The sequence below is a fragment of the Alexandromys fortis genome, unplaced genomic scaffold, assembly GCF_014885135.2.
Source record: "Alexandromys fortis isolate MF-2015 unplaced genomic scaffold, M_Fortis_MF-2015_v1.1 scaffold_286, whole genome shotgun sequence".
NCBI classification, from domain to species: domain Eukaryota; kingdom Metazoa; phylum Chordata; class Mammalia; order Rodentia; family Cricetidae; genus Alexandromys; species Alexandromys fortis.
The window spans coordinates 1044373-1068826 of record NW_026068365.1 but is presented as its reverse complement, the minus strand read 5'-3'; the positions used below and the strand labels follow the sequence as shown (position 1 = coordinate 1068826).

At 36.6% G+C, this 24454-nt stretch overlaps 1 long non-coding RNA gene across 1 annotated transcript in view; it reads right to left on the bottom strand.

Annotated features, from left to right (window-relative positions):
• Nucleotides 1–24454, bottom strand: part of LOC126495443 (uncharacterized) — an 84776-nt gene that overhangs the window by 34914 nt on the left and 25408 nt on the right. The window lies entirely within an intron of this gene.

The window sequence follows — 24454 nt, the reverse complement described above, 5'->3', positions numbered from 1 at the left end:
TTTTTTTTTTTTTTTCCCGGCAATCTTTTCTCCTTCCAATATCCAGGAAGATAACTATATGTTTTTCTTTGGGTTCACCTTCTTATTTAGCTTGTCTAGGATCACGGATTATACTTTCAATGTCCTTTATTTATGGCTAGAATCCACTTATGAGTGAGTACATACCATATTCATCTTTTTGGGTCTGGGTTACCTCACTCAGGATAGTGTTTTCTATTTCCATCCATTTGCATGCAAAATTAAAGAGAGAGGACATGAGCAAGGAAGTCAGGACTGCAAGGGGTGCGCCCACCCACTGAGACAGTGGGGCTGATCTAATGGGAGCTCAGTAGGGCCAGCTGGACTGGAACTGATGGAGCATGTAATCAAACCAGACTCTCTGAATGTATCAGGCAAGGAGGGCTGACTGAGAAGCCAAGAACAATGGCACTGGGTTTTGATCCCACTGCATGTACTGGTTTTATGGGAGAGGAGTCTTTGTGAGATGTTCACCTTCCTAGACCTGGATGGAAGGGGGAGGACCTTGGACTTCCCACAGGGCAGGGAACGCTGACTGCACTTTGGAATGGAGAGAGAGGGGGAGGGGTTGAGGGGGTGGGAAATGGGAGGAGGTGGAAATGTTTTAAGTAAAAATAAATAAATAAATAAATAAGAGGGTTCTAAGCCTAATACAAAATTATATACAGTAAGAACAAATATATCAATCAAAAACAGAATTGAATATAAAAGAAGTTATTTATTATGGATAGACACACAGATCAAAATCCTCGGCTGAAACGGGGAACAACAACCAAATCCCACTACTGGAAACGGGGCCAGATGTGTGCTTTACATCGGCATAAATAGTATAAGAGGCCATGCCCAAGTGGGCAGGTAACCTAAAGGCTATTGGTGGTATGAATTCATACAGCATGCTCCCCTTCTTCCTGCCATATGTGCAAATAGTGAATGCTTGGGGCAGGGGCCTAGAAGAAAAGACTAGGGGGGCTCTGCTGTGTAGATCTTGATATAGCTTCACTAACTGGGACTCCCTAAGGTGGGTGCTCAGCGTCCCCAGAAATCCCTCCATGGCAATGCTCAATTGAGAAAAATACCTGGCCCCAATTTTAAATCCTTAATTTTGAATGAAATTATTAATTTAGAGGGATCTTTTCCATAATCTCAGAGGGACGTTCCCTAATTTTTATGTCCATATCAGCTATTTGATTAACTAGAGAGTATACTCTGGAAATCCCCCCACCCAGGGTAGTATGTACCCATTCCAGTGGTTGTGGACTGCTGAACAATGGTAGCCAGCATGGTATTTTTCGCTAATAATATCCAGGCTTGGATTGGAATGCTAGGATTATATCTCACCAAAGAAGCCTGATGGAGCTTGTTGAAAAAATCAGTAAGTACCTGATGGCCCTCAGGGGACAAGTAAATGATCTCTTAAGGTCCCCCCCTTTTAGTAGATCATATAACACAACTAGTTTTCCAGTATCTATAGGCAATCAGGGCCTTACTCAGTTCATTTTCCCTAGTATCTTTTGTAACCCTGATAAATAAAAGGCCCAGGCAGGATTAATTCTGGTCCATTCACTTTGGCTTGAGTGATTATTAACCGGGATCCCAATATATGAAATGGGGGTACCTTTTGTATTCTGTTTGGGCCTATTTTTAAGCCATGTTTTTGGAGAATATTAATAATAGTAGTTACCCGGGGGGCTAGCCTTGATTCCTCCAAATGCCCAATGATTAGACCACCCATATAAACATCCAGAAGTGTATTATCTTTGTCAAAATAAGGAGAGAGGATGCTATATAAATTTTGTTTGAAAAAGGCCAGCCTATTGGCCATCCGATGTGGGAGAACAGCACATTCTTATCTCTTGTCAGGTTGAGAGGAGTTAACTGTAGGAATGGAGAAGGCAAACTTCTCACAATCCTCCTCATGAAGAGGAACTGAGAAGAAACAGTCCTATAGGTCAACTACAGTGAGGTAAAATTGGGAGGGGATTTCTGAGACCCAAGATAAGTCATTTAAAGTGGCCCTTACTAGCTCCATATAGGCATTGATTGCTCTTAGGTCCTATCACATTCTCCAGTTCCTATGAGGCTTATGTATTACAAACATGGGGCTGTTCCAGGGGCTCATTGAGGGCCTTATCTATCCTTTTTTAATCAGATTTCTGGTGATTTCCTTGAGCATCTTAAGTTTAAGTTCAGGTAATGGCCACTGTTTCACCCACACCACCTTACCAGATACCCACCTAATGAGGGTACCCTGGGATCAGTGGCATCTAATTTTGGGGATGAATCCAGGTATCAGGGGTCTGCCTAATGATACTTTGTTCACTTTTATCATCATAAAAGGCTAGGTGGTCAGTGGTAATAATGGCATCCATTTATCCTAATAAATCTGGTCCCAGGAGGATTGCAGACAACCCTGGGAGGACCAGAGGCAGGAACTTTCCTTTGTCTTTGGGCAGTCCCACCCAAGTGTATATTAATGCCCTCCTGGCAAGGATGGAGCTCTTTTATTTGTTCTATTCCCCTCTAAAATTTTATCCTTTCCAGGGTGGCTGGGGACATAAGCAGATAGCCACTCCTTGTCACAGACAATATTTACTTTCCTTTTTGTCCTTGCTTCTGCCTGCCTTTTCCTTCCCTCTGGGACTGCTCTTCAATAAATTGAGCCCATTTTTCATCTTTCCCCTTGTCTATCTCTTTTTCTCCCACTCTTTTGATTAATCGATTACTTTTGGATTCTTCAGACCTCTCCTGAACTTTGACATTTTTGTGTTTTTTTTCCTGACTCCTCCCCTCCCTTCTAGCCAGTTAGTTATTTTCAGACCTCTCCATGTCTCTGACCCTTTTCTTATCTTCTGTTGAGGGAGGCAATCCAGCAGAATGAAAACATGCTTTAAGGGCCATAATAGTTGGATAGAATTACAATGGTGGGGGTATATCAAAGTGTTTTTTTTTTTTTCTGGCAGAGTGTTCACCTGGTTCCACATGCTCCATGAGAAAAGATTGCCAGTAGGTACCCAATGAGCCAGGGTAATTATATACTTCCATGCTTGGATGGTCTCTCAATTCCAGGCCTCCGGAGAGTAGCATATATTTCAGTGCCTTAAGCATTGGATCATTTTTGTGTGAAGTTGCATTACCCATCATGAGGTCCCACTCACCTTGACTGATTATTTTGCCCTGAGACCAGATGCCCAATGTTGGGCGCCAGTGGCCACATTTCCTTAGCTTTATTCCTCAGGGAAATATGAGTGCACTATGTGCCCATTCTGCAGCCCCACAAAGCAGTGCAATCAGATCTGCAGCCCCACAATGTAGGAAAATCAGAAGTGATAGGGAATCACGTCAAAGTAGGAATTCAGTTTATTACTGTGAGCGTCAGCTTATATAGGTTAAGTGACATCTTGTGATTTGTAGGTACCTCCAGCCAATGAGAGATAGCCAGGCCTCCCTCTCACTGGAGGGGTGTCTTCCTAGATTTTTCTGTCTCAATCTCGGTAGTATCGAGATTATCCTTCAAATTTATATCAGGCTTTACTCGGTCCTACATGCCTTGAGGTACAGGTCCTGAGATAATTTTGGACCAACAATAGATGATAATTTAGACCGGTACTCATTTTTATTTTAAATGATATCTTACATAGTATCAATTTTCACAAACTAACCATAAGATGGATTTCAACAGTGGAAGAAATATACTGGAGTAAGAGAGTTCTCTACAACATATACTTACTGTCTTTAGAACTTTAACTGTTCTAAAATTTAAAGCAGTTAATTTAATAAATATTATTTTGAAATTGTGTTCTCTGTCATGGGATAGGAGATCCATTGGCCAGCTAACAGCCAACCAAGTTGTTTGTCATTTTACTTAATAGACATAGAACCAAGAGAAACAACAAATGTTACATAAGGGAAGGTAAACAGTTATTGAGATTTTAGTCAGTAGATAGCATGATTCCATTTTTCAGGAGGTAGAAATGGTGATAGAAGAGGGATGTGTTTTGTATCACTGCAATCTGTTTGAGTATCTCATTAAAAGTGGAAACAAATATTTTTTCAGAAAAAAAACTATAGAATATACTGTTTGAAAATTATGTTTGCATATTTATTTATTTTACTTAATTGAACTTAAGTTTTTTCAGAAGGAATCTGTATGTTTGCATGTGTTTGTTCTCAAAAATCAAGTACAGAAAATGAGATAATAATGGGGTCCCATAGAGACTAAACCAAAGGCTAGTTTATACCTTTTATCTTTAATGATAACATAAGGGGAAATAATTTATATCATCTAGCTATAAGGCAATATATAAATCTTAACTCCCATAAAGGTATAAATTTGTCCGTGTACATAGATTGGAAGAATTGGGAAAAACAGAAAGAAGATCCATTTTTGAAATCATCAGTTGAGAATATTGGAATATTTATTCAATTTAAGAAATGCTTAATATCACTGAAGATTAAGCCATGAGTGAATATTAGAAAGCTCCTTTGCAATGTTAAATAGATCTACAGATGATAAGGCTACAATTTCAAAATTGTGCATTGGTGAAAAATAACAAAATATCAATACATGGAAGCAGAAAGCTACTTTCTCTTGTTGATTATTCCGATTCAGAAACACTTTAAATGATTTAAGGACTTTGTACTTTATTATGTATACACTATAAGATTCCAAAGATTTTCAGAAAAGTGTGTGTGTGTGTGTCTGTCTGTCTGTCTGTCTGTGTGTATGTGTGTTTCAAAGTTTAGGTTTAGACCTTTTGATTTCACGCTTAATTTTATTTTATGTATGTTTGGGTGATTTAAAGCAACAAGAAACTCAATGAACTTTTCTTATGTAAAACTGATAATATTTACTTTTCAATTACTCTTACTCAGAAAGATCATAATCATGACATTCTGTAAGAATTTACGTATAGCTTTCACAATGTCCGAACAGTACTGCAATAAGTCTATAAAATCACATTCTCAAAAATATATTTATTTCTTAGTTTCCCCAGTTGTGACATAGAGAATTTAATAATAAATAGCTAGCAGGCTCTTCAGTCTTTAGTGTGTACAAAAGTTAGTGCTAGCTAAATTTTGAAAGTTTGATACTCTAACATCTATGAAGCACCAGTCATTTGACTTCATATACTTTTTTATATTAATCTCAGAAGGCTGTTAAATATCATGAAAGTCTCCATTACTTTTTTGTGTCTTCTGAAGTGGCAGATAACATTTCAAACAGTTTCTGTTTCTCTCTTTGGCTTTTGAACTTCTATTTGTCTCATATCTTGATTAATCTAAATGTTGTTTCTAGCAAACAATGAGTATACTAACTTATTATTAGAAATCAAATAAGATAAACACATATAATGCATATGTATCTTTTTGTGGTTTTGTTTTGTTTTGTTTTAGACAGGGATTCTCTTTTTGACTGTACTAGCTGCCTTGGAACTAGTTCCTGTAGACCAGACTTGCCTGTCACTCACAGAGATCAAACTCCTCTGCCTCCAAAGTGCTGGGATTAAAGATGTGCACCACCACCACTGAACTTTTATATATGAACTCATGTAATAGTCATGATGAATTATTCAAATGGTTTAATAGAAACAATAAATCATTTATAATGTAAAGTTAAAATTTGGAATATTAGAACAACTCTTCTAGAGTCATATAACTTAAATCTTATGCCATTCAGATCTCAGATATGCAAAATGATAAAATGACTTCACTTAAGTACCTTATTCTTTTTAGAATACCTTATTCTAGTTTATATTATTAAATCGTATTACTCATAAGAGCTATCAATATAAAAAAGATGTATAGATAAATTAATTTAATAAAGTTATTATTATTATTATTATAAACTTGTATTTTAAATGAATTTTGCCATTGATCTTCAATCACAGGGTTGACACATTTAAGTCTTGTAGATATGACAGATTGTACATTTGAATATGTAATGATTTCTTCATTGATGTATCTGGTATTCTGATAAGAATCCAAGTGGAAGATTTCAAGTATACTAAGTATATTCTGTTTGTAAAGAAATGCCAGGGGGCCTTTTGTCTGCAGGGTACTTCGACCTCCAAGAGTCCTGTCCCTGTGCTGAGAACAACCTTTCAGACTGGTGAGTGGGCGACATCCCAGGGCGGGGTGGAACATCTGAGGTAAGGAGCACTGGGCACCGTCAGCTCCTGTTGCAGAGGCTTCTTTGATCCTCACATCCCTGACCGCCCCCGGGCCTGCCCTATTGTCTGTGAGATCCTTGGCCCAAGAACAGTTCATGCTCCTGCACTGAGACTACCCACCCAGAGGGGTAAGTGTGTACCTGCCTGGCAAAGGGGAGTGCAGGCCACCTCCAGCTCCTGTTGAAGGGGCTTCTTGGCTCCACACAACCCTTCCCTCGCCCCCAAGGTTGTCCTTTTGTCTGCGGGGTCCTTCACCCTCCAAGTGTACTGTCCCAGTGCTGAGGACAACCTTTTAGACCACCTGCCCTATTGTCTGCGAGGTCCTTGGCCCAGGAACAGTTCCTGCTCCTGTACTGAGACTACCCACCCAGAGCGGTTTTTGGACCAGGAACAGCCTACTCCTACACTGAGGCTATCCACCCAAAGGGGAACAGTTCCTGCTCCTGCACTGAGGAGATCCAACCAGAGTCAGTCACAGTATAGCTTGGACCAAGACATCAAGACTCTCCTGGATGAATTTGAAGGAAGAGATGGGCAAGGGTCAATGCAAGAATTCCTCCAACAACCTAAACGGCAACATGACAACACCAGATTCCAGAAGAAGGAGAAGAAATTGACATTAATCCTAACATTATGAAAATGATAGAGGACCTTAAACAGGATATGAAAAACTGCTGAAAAGAAGTGGAGAAGACACACAAAAAGATAGAACAAATGAATAAATCTCTTAAAGATACCCAAGAAAACCACAATAGAGCAATAAAACAGGTAATGCAAACAGTTCAAGACTTGAAAAATGAAATGGAGGTAATAAAGAAAACACAAACCAAGGCTAGATACGGAAAATCTGGGTAATTGATCAGGAACTACAGAGAGAAGCATAACCAACAGAATACAAGAGATAAAGAAAGAATCTCAGACACCAAATATACTATAGAGGAAATAAACTCATTGATTAAAGAAAATAACAAATCCAACAAATTCATAACACAAAACATCCAGGAAATCCGGGACACCATGAAAAGACCAAACCTAATAATAATAGGGATAGAAGAAGAATTACAGCTAAAAGGCCAGAAAATATATTCAACAAAATTATAGAAGAAAACTTTCCCAACCTAAAGAAGGATATTCCTATGAAGGTACAAAAAAGCATACAGAACACCAAATAGACTGGATGAAAAAAAAAAAAAAAAACCACTATCCCTTGCCATATAATAATCCAAACACAAAACATACAGAATAAAGAGCGGATATTAAGAGATGCAAGGGAAAATGTTCAAGTAACATATAAAGGGAAACCTATCAGAATAAAACCCGACTTCTCAATGGAAAACATGAAAGCCAGAAGGTATTGGATAGATGTGCTGCAGACACTAAGAGACCATGGATGCAAGCCCAGACTACTATATTCAGCAAAGCTCGCATTCAACATTGATGGAAAAAACAAGCTCTTCCGAGACAAAAACTGATGTGGGAAGGTCATTTGCCAATCTGTTGTTTCATTGGTTAATCAATAAAGAAAACTGCTTGGCCTGATAGGTCAGAAAATTAGGTTGGTGGAGTAGACAGAACAGAATGCTGGGAAGAAGGGAAGTGAGCCAGATGCCATGCCTCTCCTCTCCAGGGCAGATGCAATGGACCTAGTCGCCAGGTCAGACATGTTGAATCTTTACCAGAATAATACCACTTCGTGGTCCTACACACATTACTAGATATGGGTTAAAGCAAGATATGAGAGTTAGCCAGGAAGAGACTAAAACTAATGGGCCAAGCAGTGTTTATATGAATACAGTTTGTGTGTTGTTATTTCGGAACATAAGCTAGCCAGGCGGCCGGGAGCTGGGTGACAGGAAGCAGCCCACTGCTACTTCAACAAAAAAACAGATTTAAACAATACGTAGCCACAAACACAGCCTTACATAAAATACTAGAAGGAAAACCACATACCAAGGAAGACAACATCACCCAGAAAAAAACAAGCATCTAACAACCCTCCACTAGCATAACTTGAAGAAGGAAAACACACAAACACTAACACCAAGAAAAATAACTGGAATTAGCAACCACTGGTCATTAATATCACTTAATGTCAATGGAATCAATTCACTTATAAAAAGGCACAGGTTAAGAGAATGGATATGAAAACAGGATCCAACAATCAGCTGTTTACAAATAACATGCCTCAAACTCAAAGACAGACACTACCTCAGACAGGTTGGGAAACGGCTTTTCAATCAAACGGTCCAAAGAAACAAGTGGGGGTGACTATACTAATATCTAACAAAATGGATGTCAAACTAAAATCAATCAGAAGAGATGGAGAAGGATACTTTACTCTCATAACAGGAACAATTCATCAGGAGGAAACCTCAATCCTGAATATCTATGTCCCTAATATAAAAGCACCCACATATGTAAAAGAAATATTACTAGAACTCAAAGCATACATCAAATGTCACACTCCAATAGTAGGAGATTTCAACAGTCTGCTATCACCAATGGACAGGTTAACTAGACAGAAACTTAACAGGGAAATAAGAGACCTGAGAGATGTAGTGAACCAAATGGACATAACAGACAGCTATAGAAGTTTCCACCTAAACAGAAAAGAATATACCTTCTTCTCAGCATCTCATGGAACCTTCTCAAAAATTGATCACATAATTGGTAACAAAGCAAACATCCATAGATACAAAGAAATTGTAGTAACCACCTGTGTACTATTGGATCACCATGGCATAAAGTAAGAATTCAACAACAATGCTACCCTCAGAAAGCCTACAAACTCATGGAAACTGAACAGTTGACTACTGAACCACTCCTTGGTCAAGGAAGAAATAAAGAAAGAAATTGAAGTCTTCCTTGAATTCTGTAATGATAGGAGCAATGAGGCTGTGTCCCCAGCAACCGGCCGCCCACATGGCTAGCTTATGCCCCGAAATAATTACACGGAAACTGTATTGTTTTAAACACTCCCTGACCCATTAGTTCCAGCCTCTTATTGGCTAGCTCTTACATATTGTTCTAACCCATTTCTAGTATTCTGTGTAGCCCACGAGGTGGCTTACCAGGGAGAATCTTAACCTGCGTCTATCTGGAGTGGGAGAACCATGGTGACTCCTGATTCAGCTTCTTTCTCCTAGCATCCTCTTCTGTTTACTCCACCCACCTATGTTCTAACCAATAAAATGGGCCAAGGCAGTTTCTTTATTATAAATAACCAATGCCCTTCCTCCTTCAGAATTCATTGAATATAAAGAGACAACATACGCAAACCTATGGGACATGATGAAAGCGGTGCTAAGAGGAAAGTTCATAGTACTAAGTGCCCACTTAAAGAAAATGGAGAAAGCACACATTGGAGACTTAATAGCCCACCTGAGAGCCCTAGAAAAAAAAAAAAGAAGCAGACACGACCAGGAGGAGTAGAAGACTGGAAATAATCAAACTGAGAGCTGAAATAAACAAAATAGAAACACAGAAACAACCCAAAGAATCAATAAAACAAAAAGCTGGTTCTTGGAGAAAATCAACGAGATTCACAAACCCCTATCCAAACTAATCAAACAACAAAAAGAGCACACACGAATTAATAAGATCAGAAATGAAAAGGGGGACATAACCATAGAGAAAATCCAGAGAATTATTAGATCTTACTACAAAAGCCTATATGCCACAAAATTAGAAAATGTTAAAGAAATGGACATTTTTTTAGATAAGTACCATATACCAAAGTTAAACCAAGACCAGGTAAACAATCTAAATAGACCTGGAAGTCATGAAGATTTAAAAGCTGTTATCAAAATTCTCCCTACCAAAAAAAGCCCAGGACCAGATGGTTTCAATGCCGAATTCTACCAGAACTTCCAAGAAGACCTAATACCTATACTCCTTAAAGTATTTCACAATATAGGAACAGAAGAGTCATTACCAATTTCCTTTTATTAAGCTACAGTTACACTGATACCAAAACCACACAAAGACTCAACCAAGAAAGAGAATTACAGGCCAATCTCACTCATGACCATCAATGCAAAAATTCTCAATAAAATACTTGCAAACCGAATAAAAGAACACTGGTTTCTAGCCATAAACAAAGGACATTGAGCCTAAAATTAGTGATCCTAGAGAAACTAAATAAGGAGAACCCAAAGAAAAACATATAGGCATCCTCCTGAATATTAACCTTCACCAGGCGATGAAAGGAGACAGAGACAGAGACCCACATTGGAGCACCGGACAGAAATCTCAGGTCCAAATCAGGAGCAGAAGGAGAGAGAGCATGAGCAAGGAACTCAGGACCGCGAAAAGTACACCCACACACTGAGACAATGGGGGTTGTTCTATCGGGAACTCACCAAGGCCACCTGGCCTGGATCTGAAAAAGCATGGGATAAAACCGGACTCGTTGAACATGGCGGACAATGAGGACTACTGAGAACTCAAGAACAATGGCACTGGGTTTTTGATCCTACTTCACTTACTGGCTTTGTGGGAGCCTAGGCAGTTTGGATGCTCACTTTACTTGACCTGGATGGAGGTGGGTGGTCCTTGGACTTCCCACAAGGCAGGGAAACTTGATTGTTATTTGGGCTGACGAGGGAGGGGGACTTGATTGGGGGAGGAGGAGGGAAATGGGAGGCGGCGGTGGGGAAGAGACAGAAATCTTTAATAAATAAAAAAAATTAAAAAAAATAATTATCCATTATGATCAAGTAGGCTTCATCCCAGACATGCAAGGCTGGTTCAACATACCCAAATCTATTAATGTAATCTATCATATAAATAAACTTAAAGAAAAAATATGATCATTTCATTAGATGCAGAAAAAGCATTTGAGAAAATTCAACATCCCTTTATGATAAAGGTTTGGAGAGATTAGAGATACAAGGTTCATTCCTAAATATAATTAAAACTATTTACAGCAAGCCGACAGCTAACATCAAATTAAATGGAAAGAAACTCAAAGCCATTCCACTAAAATGAGGAACACTACAAGGATGTCCACTCTTTCTATACCTCTTCAATATAGTGTTTGAAATTCTAGCAATAGCAATAAGAAAAGATAGGGGGATCAAGGGGATTTGAATTGGAAAGGAAGAAGTTAAACTTTTGTTATTTTCTGATGATATGATACTGTACATAAGCGACCCCAAAAACTCTACCAAAGAACTCCTACAGCTGATAAACACCTTTAATAATGTGGCAGAATACAAGATTAACTCCAAAAATAAGTTGCCCTCCTATACACAAAGAATAAAGAAGCAGAGAGGGAAACCAGAGAAGCCACAAATAGCATAAAATGTCTTGGGGTAACTCTTACCAAGGAAGTGAAAAAAATTTATTTGACAAGTACTTTAAGGCATTGGAGAAAGAAATTGAAGAGGATACCAGAAAATGGAAGGATCTCCATTGCTCATTGATTGGGAGGATCAACATAGTAAATATGGCAATTCTACCAAAGGCAATTTATAGGTTCAATGCAATTCCCATCAAGGTCCCAACAAAATCTTCACAGATCTTGAGAGAACAATATTCAACTTTTTAAAAAACAAAAAAACCCAGGATAGCCAAAACAATCTTATACAATAAATGAACTTCTGAGGGCATGACCATCCCTTACTTCAAACTCTATTACAGAGCTACAGATTTGAAAACAGCTTGATATTGGCATAAAAACAGAGAAGTCGACCAATGGAATCGTATAGAAGACCCGGATATTACCCACAAACCTATGAACACCTGATTTTTAATGAAGGAGCTAAAAGTATACAATGGAAGAAAGCATCCACAACAAATGGTGCTGGCATAACTGGATGTCAACCTGTAGAAGAATAAAAATAGATCCATATCTATCACCATGCACAAAACTCAAGACCAAATGGATTAAAGACCTCAATATCAATCTGAACACACTGAACCTGATAAAAGAGAAATTGGGAAGTACTCTACAACACATGGGCACAGGAGACCACTTCCTATGCATAACCCAAGTAGCTCAGACAAGAAGGGCAACATTGAATATATGCGACTTCCTGAAACTGAGAAGCTTCTGGAAAGCAAAGGACACTGTCATTAAGACCAAATTGCAACCTCTTGACTGGGAGAAGATCTTCACCAACCCCACAAAAGACAAAGGTCTGATGTCCAAAATATATAAAGAACTCAATAAAGTAGATTTTAAAATGCTAATTAACCCAATTTAAAAAAAAATGGGGCACTGAACTGAATAGAGAATTCTCAATAGAAGAAGTTCAAATGGCCAAAAGACACTTAAGGTCATCCTCAACATCCTTAGCAATCAGGGAAATGCAAATCAAATTATCTTTGAGATACCATCTTACACCTGTCAGAATGGTTAAAATCAAAAACACCAATGATAGCTTTTGCTGGAGAGGATGTGGAGTAATGGGAACACTCATCCATTGCTGATGGGAATGCAAACTTGTGCAATCACTTTGGAAATCAGTGTGGAGGTTTCTCAGGAAATTCAGGATCAACCTACCCCAGGATCCAGCAATACCACTCTTGGGAATATACCCAAGAGATTCTCTATCATATTACAAAAGCATTTTTTCAAATATGTTCATAGCAGCATTATTTGTAATAACCAGAACCTAGAAACAACCTATATCCCCTTCAATGGAAGAACGGATAAACAAAATGTGGAATATGTATGCATTAGAGTACTACTCAGTAGTAAAAAACAGTGACATCTTGAATTTTGCCTGCAAATGGATGGAAATAGAAAACACTATTCTGAGTGAGGTAACCCAGACCCAAAAAGATAAATATGGTATGTACTAACTCATAAGTGGATTCTATCCATAATTAAAGGACATTGGACCTATAATTCGTGATCCTATAGAAGCTAAATAAGAACGTGAACCCAAAGTTATCCTCCTGGATAATTGAGTTATGTAAGTAGTAAACCTTCCTAAGAGAGCACATTCTTCTTATTCTCCACACCTGCCAACCAGTCTATGGAAATTCAGCTTTCATAAGTCCTCACTAATTCTGAGGAGGGCACTTTGGTGAAACAAAGACATTTAAATCATCTTTGCATCTTTGTTTCAGTAAGGAACCCATAAGCCATTGTCCTGCAAGCAATTCCAAGAAGCCTATTTTTCAACTTTGATATATGAGATCTTTATTATTTCTATGGTGACCTTTTTGAGATCAAGAGGTCTTTGTCCATTTTTCCCTAAGAAAAGTCATTCAATAATATTATTCCAGTTTAAATGGCCCTTTATAGCATTATATTTATCTAAAACAAAATATGAGTTCATGTAAATAATTGTTCACCCAATTCTATATATGTTTTACATATAATTACACATATATATTTAACACATTATATATATATGTATCTAATAAAATGATTATGTATTTAAAAGTTCTTGTGTATTTGATTATAGTGATAATTTATTAATGATTTAACAAATAATGCTCACCTAAATATCAGAAGGGTAAAGTGAAGGCACTAGAGGTCAGCCATCGGAGGCACACTCCTTTAAACTAAGTACCTGAGAGACAGAGGCAGATGGATCTGCCTATCCAGGGAATTATCAGCTGAACCTGAGAGAGAATTAAATTTGATTGAAGAGAAATTACAGAGGACACATGTGGATCATGTGTATCTGAATCTTAACTGTATTCTGTTCATAATACCCTCCAAAAATTACTCTACAGAAATTTTAATTCAGAGGGAAAATATTATCTTTTTACTTCATAAACTGAGTTAAAAATTAAAAACATGTGTGGAAAAGGTCTCTGTATTAATTCTAAAGGGAAAGTAGAGACTTTATCAATTAGCAGGCATAGATCCAGCAGAAATTATAGTACCTTCTACTAATGATAAAATTAAGAAATTATGGGAAGAAAGTTAACCCTGGCAAAGAGCTTGTAGTGATTTTATTGGAACAATATCTCTAAAAACAACTATCACATATATACTATTTTTTTTCTTCACTGAAGAAGATTTCCATCAACTAGCTACAATATCCTGTCCACATCAGTTCAAGGTCACCTGGTAGGAAAGTACTCTCACAGGTTCTATGAGAGCTTCAAAGACATTTCAGGCTTTTTACAAATCTGTAATGAATTTGAAAAAATGCATAGAAAGACAACATAGTTAACATAGAGCACACTGTATATCCTGTAACAGAAATACAGCACTGGATCGGAGGAAGTATTTAACAAGTAAAATATCACCAGATTCCTTTCATGTTGTGTTCTTTTATGTTACATTTGTTTACCTCTGTGAAGCTGTATAGCTTTGCCTATCTAAAAGGCCTGACTGATCTAATAAAGAGCTGAATGGTCAGACCTAGGCAGAGAAAAGTTAGGCAGGACTGGCAGGCAGAGAGAATAATTAGAAGATGAATTCATGGATGATAGAATCACAAAACAAGAAAAGGGGAAAAAGGGTATCAGGGTAGAAACACCAAGCAACACAGTCAGCAATGGAATAAGAAATTCAAAATGATGGAGGAGGGTCATCTGTCTATCTGTTGTTTCAGTTTCATTGGTTAATTAATAAAGAAAACTGCTTTGCCTGATAGGTCGGAACATAGGTAGGTGGGGAAGACAGAACAGAATTCTGGGAAGAAGGGAATGAGCAGATGCTATAGCTCTCCTCTCATGGTGCTACACAGATTAATAGAAATGGGCTAATCAAATGTGAGAGTTAGCCAGTAAGAGGCTAGAGCTAACAGGTCAAGCAGTGTTTAAAAGAATACAGTTTCTGTATAATTATTTTGGGTGTAAAGCTAGTCGTGCAGGAGCTGGGCAGGAACGCAGCCTGCTGCTCCTTCTACATTAAAATGTATGCAGAAATAGAGAAAGATAAAAATCCCAGAGGCAAAATATTGGATAATTTAAGAAAAGCTGGCTAGAAACAATTAAAACTAAGGCTGGGCATTTATAAGTAATAATGTGTCTCTATGTGTATCTATTTGGGAGCTGGGAAGAGGAACACCAGAAGATGAAAGCATGAATAGCCAAAAGAGTAAAGATTAAAAACAACCAAATTCAGTAAGATATGCTAATATTCATTAAAAACGTGAGGTGAGAAGACATAAATTTAATATGGGCTAGATTATCTGCTAGAAGTCTATGTAAGGGTATAGAAGGACGCTTTTGCTCTTTGCCTGCTTGCCCCTGCTTTGCTAGTATATCCATTCTTTATTAGCATTGAAGCCTGTTACTTCAGAATTCTTACATATATAAGGTACCAGGTAAGAAAGCCAGCCTTTCAGTACTAAGCAACCACTAGAATCTTGGACTTTCTCATCACAGCTAGCCATTGTTGGTTCACCTTGACTTCAACCTGTAAGTCACTCTAATAAATCCATATATGCCAATATGGAGAAGACCTTAAGGAGCTGTTGTCCAGAACTGTCTCACTGGAGGCTAGGAGGGATCCTCATCTGCCCTTAACATATGAACTTTCACAGTTTTGATAACCAGGGGATCAACCTAGCTCATAAGCACTGGACATCTCTGCTAACAAACACACGGCTGCCTGTAGTGAGATGGGAGAGAACCTGTTTCCCTCCAATGGAATCTGCCAGAAGGTATTCTTGTGGTTTTCCTCAGATGTTCACAATGCCACTATCAGTCCCAGTAAGAGATATATGCCCAGACATGGATCAATCTGCTACCATCAAGGAATAACCCAGAATTGATAATCTATATACTCCCCTTTCATGTTATCAATTCCCCATAAATAGATTTATTTACTAAGGGTGAGGTTATAGCCTTTGACTCCTCTATTTTTGAAAAAAAGTTTGGCATAAGATAAAATAGTATTGGATCCCTCCTTGATGTTCATATATGTGTTAATTGATGGGGTGGTATTGTTAATCCTTATTCTCTTTAAATGTTTCCTATAGCAACTCTGACATCAATGGACAGCAACTAAGGCAAGTCCAGGTACTAATGACTCAGGTATCCTTCTTGCAGTTCTCCATAGGGGGTTATCTATACCTAGTTATTTGTTATTCAAAAGGCTATTGCCTTGTCCCCATCCCTGGCAGCTCTCCAGGAATGAATGCTCTTTTAGGGTCATAGTCAATTACAGGTAAGATCTTGTTGGGCAGGCAAACCTAAGACAGGCACTGTTGAGTTGTTGAACCCTCCTAAGGCAAGGTAAACAAGGCCTGAGCAAGAACTCTGGCTCCTGCTGAGTGGTCATGTAATAAATAAAAAAGTGTGACTATGTAGGAAGTTAAGGCCTAACAGGCCAGAAGGAGCAATCCTGGAGTCTGTGGAGCCAAAGGTCCTGATAATATCTAGCCAATGATGGAAAACCAAGCAATGTTTCCTGATTGCCCAAAAATAAGTAATTTCAGAGGTCTTGATCCAACAAATTCTGTTAATATAGTGAATACTGACTAATACAATATATATTAGGTTTTTTTAATTATGTTTTTTTTGATTATATAAGGAAATTGCATCATTTCCTCTTTCCTTTTCATTTCTCAAATCCCTCCCATATATGACTACTTGCCCCTTTCAAATTCATGAGCTATTTTATGTTTTTGCAATACACACACATGCACACAAATACATGTATGTGTATCTGTTTATTTACATATATTCCTAAATCCATAAATAAAAATTGTGAATTCTGAATAATGTCACACACACACACACACACACATATATTATAAGGGTAATAGATAGAAATATATATATAGCAAAAAATCAATCATGTTTGACATAGTAACAATCAAATCCCTGTCTATAGACTCAGAATACCCTTTCCTTAGCTGGGCTTTGTACAATTCGACATCCTATTTACATATGATACAGAATTGCTCCCAGATTGAAAAGAAAGCTCCACTCAGCTGGAACACAAAAATAGCAGAGTCTGACTCAACAAGGGAGAAAAAGGGTAGCCATACAAAACATATCACCATTAACATAACTCCAGATGGCTAAGTTGTATTGCAAAAAAGGTTGTAGCTTTTCATAATTTTGGCTATATTTGCTCATCTAAAACTTTTATTAATACATTGGGGAATTTTTCAACTGGAGATTGTGTACATGCTTTTGAATATAGCTAGATCAAAAATTTTTTTTGGTAACTTTTAGTTATTATAAAAAAATAACTACCCAGAATACCTGAATCTAAGACATTTAATCTAAGACATTTAATATGTAAATGCTTTTTTGAAAACAACTAATAAGGCAAGATCACACATGCACAGGATTTTATAGATATAGACTCAGACAAAAATATAGTAATCATTATGTCTCCTTGATTACCAGAATAGCAAACACATGTAGTCCTCCTACTCCCAAATAAGAAGGAAAAGGAAATACTAAGCTAGAAACAGGTGAGTGAAGTGGATGATTCATTTATTAAATTTTCTAATTAAGAGCTTTGATAAAAGTTTAAATTGAATGGCTCAAATCATTAACTAAACAGTCATTAATTAAGATGCATCATAACAATTTTTTTACATTTTTTCATTAGAATATTTGTAATTTTAAAATTGCTTTAACCCTTTCCTTTTATGAATTTTTCTATTTACTCTTGGAGACTTAGTGAAAGCTCACTCAAAACTGTTCTCAGATATGTATTCACAGTTTTATTTTCTTTAATGAGATTTGTTCATATTGTATCTCAAATGAATTTCCTCTTTATGTTATTATAACTAAATGAAAGTTTATGCAATGCAAGCAGTCCCAATTGAGGTTTCACATTTGTCCTACTTTTATATCTACAAGATTTATTAAAAGTGCAGTTATTACAAACTTATGATTTGCAAAGCCTAATTGGAACTTGAAAGTTGGTCTGGAAATCTTATCTTTCAAATTAGCATTTCCTAGGTTGTATTGTGGTTTGAAGCTTGAAATATGACAACTTTTCAAATGAATGTTGTATAATATTATTTATGCTCAATTTACTGCCATGCTTTTTAAATTTTTAAACATTTTTTTGCAGGAGATTTTCTTTAAAAATATATAGACCTCACAAGGAGAACATTTTATATTTAAAATTAAAGCCTGTACCCTTGAGGTTTAAATGGATTTTTTATTGATAAAACAGTATTTCTCATGATCTTATAAGCAAAGCAAAGATAAATAAACATGAAATTGTGACAATATTTCCCTTTAAAGGGTATAGTCTGTTTTAGAAACTGATAATTATAATTATTCCCATTACTTTCTGCGGGAACTAAGATTAAAAGAAGTTAAGTATATCACTTATTTCCAATATTGATATATTTTAATATGTATGCCATTAATTGGAATTTCTTATCTTTATGAAAAAGGAACGCTTTTTATAATCAATATAACACAGAGGAATCCTTCAATATGTGTGAAACCCAATTTAAAGCTATCTAATGATCCCTCTCTTTTTTGTGAGGATTGTTTTCCAGACAGGGTTTCTTTGTATCTTTGGTGCCTGTCCTGCAACTAGCACTCTCAAGTAATACCACTTTAAATTACTATCTACACAATTCAAACACAAAGACAGTCTTTGTCTCTAAGAAGTTATAACCATTAGAGCAAAAATTGTTGCCAGAAATATCAAGCACCAATGTTCATTGTGTCAATATATCTTAAGAATATAATACTACTACAATGGTCTCGACTCCCCCAAATTTTAAAGCATCACTGTATGTTGGCCTTGGAATGGAACCCAAATCAGAAGTTATGTTTCAGGTTCTTTCTTTTTTTAACTTATGGTATGTATACATGTATGCCATGTCTGTGTGTGTGTGTGTGTGTGTGTGTGTGTGTGTGTATGTGTGTACTCATTCAAGAGGAGACATCCATGTCTAGGTTAGAGGGACTGATTGTGTACAATCCCTCTAAGATTGATAGAACTTAATATTTTGGAGTTAGTTCTGTCCTTCCACCTTTAGATATGAACTGGATAATTAAACTCAAATCATCAAGCTTGTTTGATAAGCTCTTCTGCTTGCTAAACTATCTCATGACTCATGCATTTTAGTGTTTAAAATTTCTTTTCATGGAGATGTCTTCCAGTATAGTTTCTTTCTTCTTTTCTAATCTATTGTTGTTCCCAGGAGGTTTTTATAATCACAAATTGCTAAAACTTTTCTTATTTATTCTGACCTAAATATTTAATTCCAACTGCTAGGAGATATTTGTCAATGTCTTCTTCCAGAAATTATAGACATACTGTTTATTTTCTCTGACCCTTTTTGCAAGCAATGGAAAATACTCACATATTGATTTTCTAGGAGTCTGGTATCTGTTTTGTCACTGTATTAGTATTAATTATAAATTTAGGTCCAGATTTCTCTCAAATTTAATATTGTTTTTTATAGAGGAAAAATTAAAAAAAAACAGAATAGAACCTAGAAATAGTATTCTCCATCAACAAGACTCTGGTACCTAATAAGGATGAATATCTGATCACTGGAGAAAAGGTAATATGCCTTTCTTATTACAAAGCTGATAAGACTATATTCTGATGTCAGTGGAGGATAGAGGCTGGGGTGTAAAATACAGTAGGTCTGAACTAAGAAGAAAAGGCGGTCAGACAGATTGTTCTTTTCTTTGGATTTCTTTATAAGTGTGCTACCTCAAAGAAAAGGCTACTTATTTTGAAGGAACATCTCCCTTTGTTTGTTAAGCCTCCTTGGAAATCCCTTACAGTTGAACCTAGAGTTTTTTTTTTTCTCTCATGTGATTACAAATACTGTCAGACTTACAATCATGATCTGTTATTATAACCCTTTTTTTGGAATTGACATGAAATTACAGCATATGTCATAGTTAATTGCCAAACAAAGACACTAACAAGATCATCATTCCTCCTATCCTTATATATCTGTCCCATGCATAACTTAAAATGTTAAAACTTCACCAAGAATAGACTGCAAGGACTCTTGAGAAATGCTTTCTTTTAGTAGTCTATGACATAAACCTGATAATAATTATTAAACAATATTCAAGCAGTGATATTAATCTCTTATATGATTAAGAAACTTAAAGTAAAATATAATATATACTATACATGTATAAATATATTTATATATGCACACAATTATAATTTTTGAAAATAGGGAACATTCGTGACATCTAAATAATTTGTTTTTATAACTGGTTATGTGGACACAGCTGCTTTTTATAACTGTATTTATTTTTCTATTACCCATTTAATATTCATTCACACTCAGTAAGAAACTCATTATGTCTTGGTTCTTAGATGGAGCGGTGATCAAAGCCCTCATTATCATTTCTAAGGCATATATCTACTTACCTATTTCATTATTGAAGTGTTCTTCAACTGAAGTCACTTTTGGGTGGCCATTAATGGAACAGAAATATCTTCACATCCTTTGCAGATTTCTCCAAAGAATCTTTCCCACAAACATTCCAAATTATTCAATTACTTTAGCCTACACACTATTGTATAATTACACATCTGACCACATTTTTTTTCTTCCTAGAATAAAGTATGGTCATATACCTTGTCCAGAGTTCTGCCTACTATGGATACTTGCTATTGCCAACCTCCTTCAAGAATGTCCCAGAAATGGGGCTTTAATTAAGCAGACAGACACTTGGCATTTAGAATATCTAGACACCAAAATTTGGTTCTGTTCAGTTATAAAGATGTTCCCTAAGGAGAGAAGACATTGAATCTTGGAGTAGAAAGTTTAGGCATTCAATCCATTAGTCCTGTATTTTATTATGAATTCCAACCATGCTCTAGATTGATCATGTATTTAATATTTCCTCTTAGTAATGTGTTTCTGCTATATAGTACATTGTTATGAGTTGTTAGGTCTCATAGCACTCAGCTCATAAAGGAAACATCAGTTAATCCCATGGTAACTTGATGGCTAATTGTCAAGTGTTTACTACACTAAGGCCCAAAGGAAAACAAAAGAGCTATCTCTCCATGGGACAGTAGTTATGCAAAGATGATTGTTATACCACTCTTATAATTCTGGAAGCATATACTAAGATTTATCTGTGACTGCCTATCAATTCTGCAAAGAACATCCCAATCTTCTAGAGACACTCAACTACCATCAGATCTGCCAGATCATATAATGCAAGTAGTACAGAAGTCAGCATGGCAGCTGGGGTAAGTTATAGTACCTTTCTTATACTAGGCTACAGTTAAAAATAGTAGTTTTTCAAGTCATTGAGTATATGACCCAAAAATAAAGAATGTACTGCCTCCTAAATCCAAACAAGCACACTAATTTTATACTTCCTTTTTTCATCACAGCAAAGGCCAATCAAATTATTTTAGTTTCAATGAAAATTGCCACATAGGCTCCTAGGCACTGGAACTATTGAAAAAGTGTGGTCTTGTTGGAATAGGTGTGGTATTCTTAGAGAAGGTGGGTTACTGGAGTGACTTTATATATAGTCTCAGATGTTCAAGAAATGTCCAGTGCAGCATCCTTTTCCTGCTCTCTGCTGACCCTAACATAGAACTCTCAGCTCCTTCTCTAGCACCATATCTGAGCTTTAGCTCCCATCTACAGTTTGTTGTACACCTAATCTGGATTTTCTGGCCCTGAACAGTCTCAAGGGCTCAGCACAATATATTTTTCTTCTGGTATTGAATCTGGGAATATATGATCCTTTTTCACTGGAGCACATATCTTTGACTGGTGTCAGGGCAACCTCTGAGACAACACATTTCAACATTCATCTATAGAGAACTATGATTCCAAAGATTTGGGGCTGAGAGCTAGAGAACCCCCCTTTCTAAAGTAAACTAATACTAATATGAGATACATATATGTGTTCTGGACCTAAACAGTCTCAAAAAGGTGTTTTGTTCTCCATTATTACCACAGAGAAGCTGTTTATATTGTAGATTAATAGCTTGTCTGACCAGAGAACATGACACTAACTGATAGTAGATGTGCCATAAAGGCTCCATTCAGATATGCTTACAGAAAATCTTTTTTCTATAGTGTTCTGTGACTCATTGTACTATGACTGTAACTGAGCTCCAAGACAGAATTGCTACTGATATGATTGCACTAGTGAGTGACTCTTGCTCTTCTTTGTCTCTGAAGACTGATATTAGAGGAAGAGTGATGTAGGTATTCTTACTGCCACCTAAGGTAAATCAGATCTTCTAAAAATATAGAGTATTCATTATAAAAATTGCAAGTCATAAAATAATTAACAACAAAATTTACAGAAAAATAGGAAATTCATTCAATGTGGCAATTAGCTACATTTTCGTTTATCAACTGTTTGAATTAGTTGATGATCTACTTAAATTATCCAAACATGAGAACTATTTAAAAAGGGTTAAAGCAGAGGATATAAAGTATTGTTTTTATTTGAGAGGAAAATAAAATACTTTTTCCAATTGATGTTCATGTATTTATGCTTCATTAAAATGCTTAAGAATAGCATGCATAAGACTCAGATACTGGTGGATATTATGAAGACTTGATATAAAGAAAGCTTTGTATTTGTCATATTTTTTGAAGAAGTATTTTAAAATTTTGATATATGCATATATTTTATACTATTGCAGTTTAATTATTTGGATTATTATTGAGTAAACAAATTTAGTTTGATGGCACAAACAAGATTCATAACTGATAATACCAACAGACATGCTAACATGGGAAGGGTTAATTTCATTGGGTGCAACAACTTGACAAGGGAGTTTAAGCAAATAATGATTGCTGGGAGAAGAAGAATTAGGACTCCTTTGGATGACCTTCCTTATTGTTATCCAGTACTGAGTAATCAGGCTTGAAATAGAATACATACAAAACTATAAAATAAATGAACTCAGTAGATTTCAAACACACACCCATATGCATAAATATAAATATATGTGTATATAATAAATTTATTAAGAGAAAAATAGGCTATCAATTTAAGATTGAAAGAGTCATATTGGGATTCAAGGGAGATTAACAGGTAGGGGAATGAGGAAGGAAAGGGAAAAAGAGATATAGAGCTATTTCATTTTAAAAATAAAAAAAAATGTGTTGCGAAGTATATCCACATACCCACTATGTATGTGTGTGTTTGTTTGTATATGTGTTTCTATAGATGTATATATGAAAGATTCAAATGATTTTTACACTTTAGGATGAGCTGAGAACAAAGTCCTTCGTTCTCATATGTCTATAGCAACAAAGAAACTTAATCTATTAGTTATTAAATAATTAGAAAATGAATACCTCAGTACCAATCTGAGTAAATCACGCATGTTCAATGTAAATAAAAGAAGCATGGAAGGAATATCTAAAAGGCTAGCTCATTGTTGGGAATTTACACAATTTTATTCATGGTTTAAAATTTCAATAATGTTGTCGAATTAAGAGCAGCGGCAGGGCTGCGTCCCCGGCCGCCCGCATGGCTAGCTTATGCCCGAAATAATTACACAGAAACTGTATTTTTTTAAACACTGCCTGGCCCGTTATCTGTAGCCTCTTATTGGCAAGCTCTTACATATTGTTCTAACCCATTTCTAATATTCTGTGTAGCCCACGAGGTGGCTTACCAGGGAGGATCTTAACCTGTGTCTGTCTGGAGTGGGAGAACCATGGCGACTCCTGACTCAGCTTCTTTCTCCCAGCATCCTCTTCTGTTTACTCCACCCACCTAAGCATGGGCCTATCAAATGGGCCAAGGCAGTTTATTTATTAATAAGAAATCACTCCCATATCATTTCCTCTTTTTCTGTTTAAACAAAAAAGAAAGGCTTTAACTTTAACATAGTAAAATTACATATAACAAAACCGTTATCAAGAATTACAGTTACAATATTTATATCTACTTTAAATCTTATCATAACTGAGGAAAACCATAACTATTCATTCTTTAACTCCATCAAAGACTGCAGAAGGATATAATATTACCTAAGCAAATAAGAAATAAACGACATTGCCTTGGGCTCCTGGGAGCCACTCTAGGTTCACGTTTCTTGCCAACCCTAAGGTGGTTCCCTTAACTAAGATATGTGCTTCCCTGCTCCCCTATCCAACCTTCCTTTATCCCAATCTTCCTGTTTCCCCAAGTTCCCCCAATCCTCCCCTTCTCACTTTTCTTTCCCCGTCCCCCCTTATCCCCAACCCACCCCACCCCCAAGATCTCAATTTTCTCCCTGGCAATTTTGTCTACTTCCCATAGCCAAGAGGATAACTATATGTTTTTCCTTGGGTTCACCTTCTTATTTAGCTTCTTTAGGTTCACCAGGTATACTAGACATGGATGGAGGGGGGAGGACCTTGGACTTTCCACAGGGCAGGGAACCCTGACTGCTCTTTGGA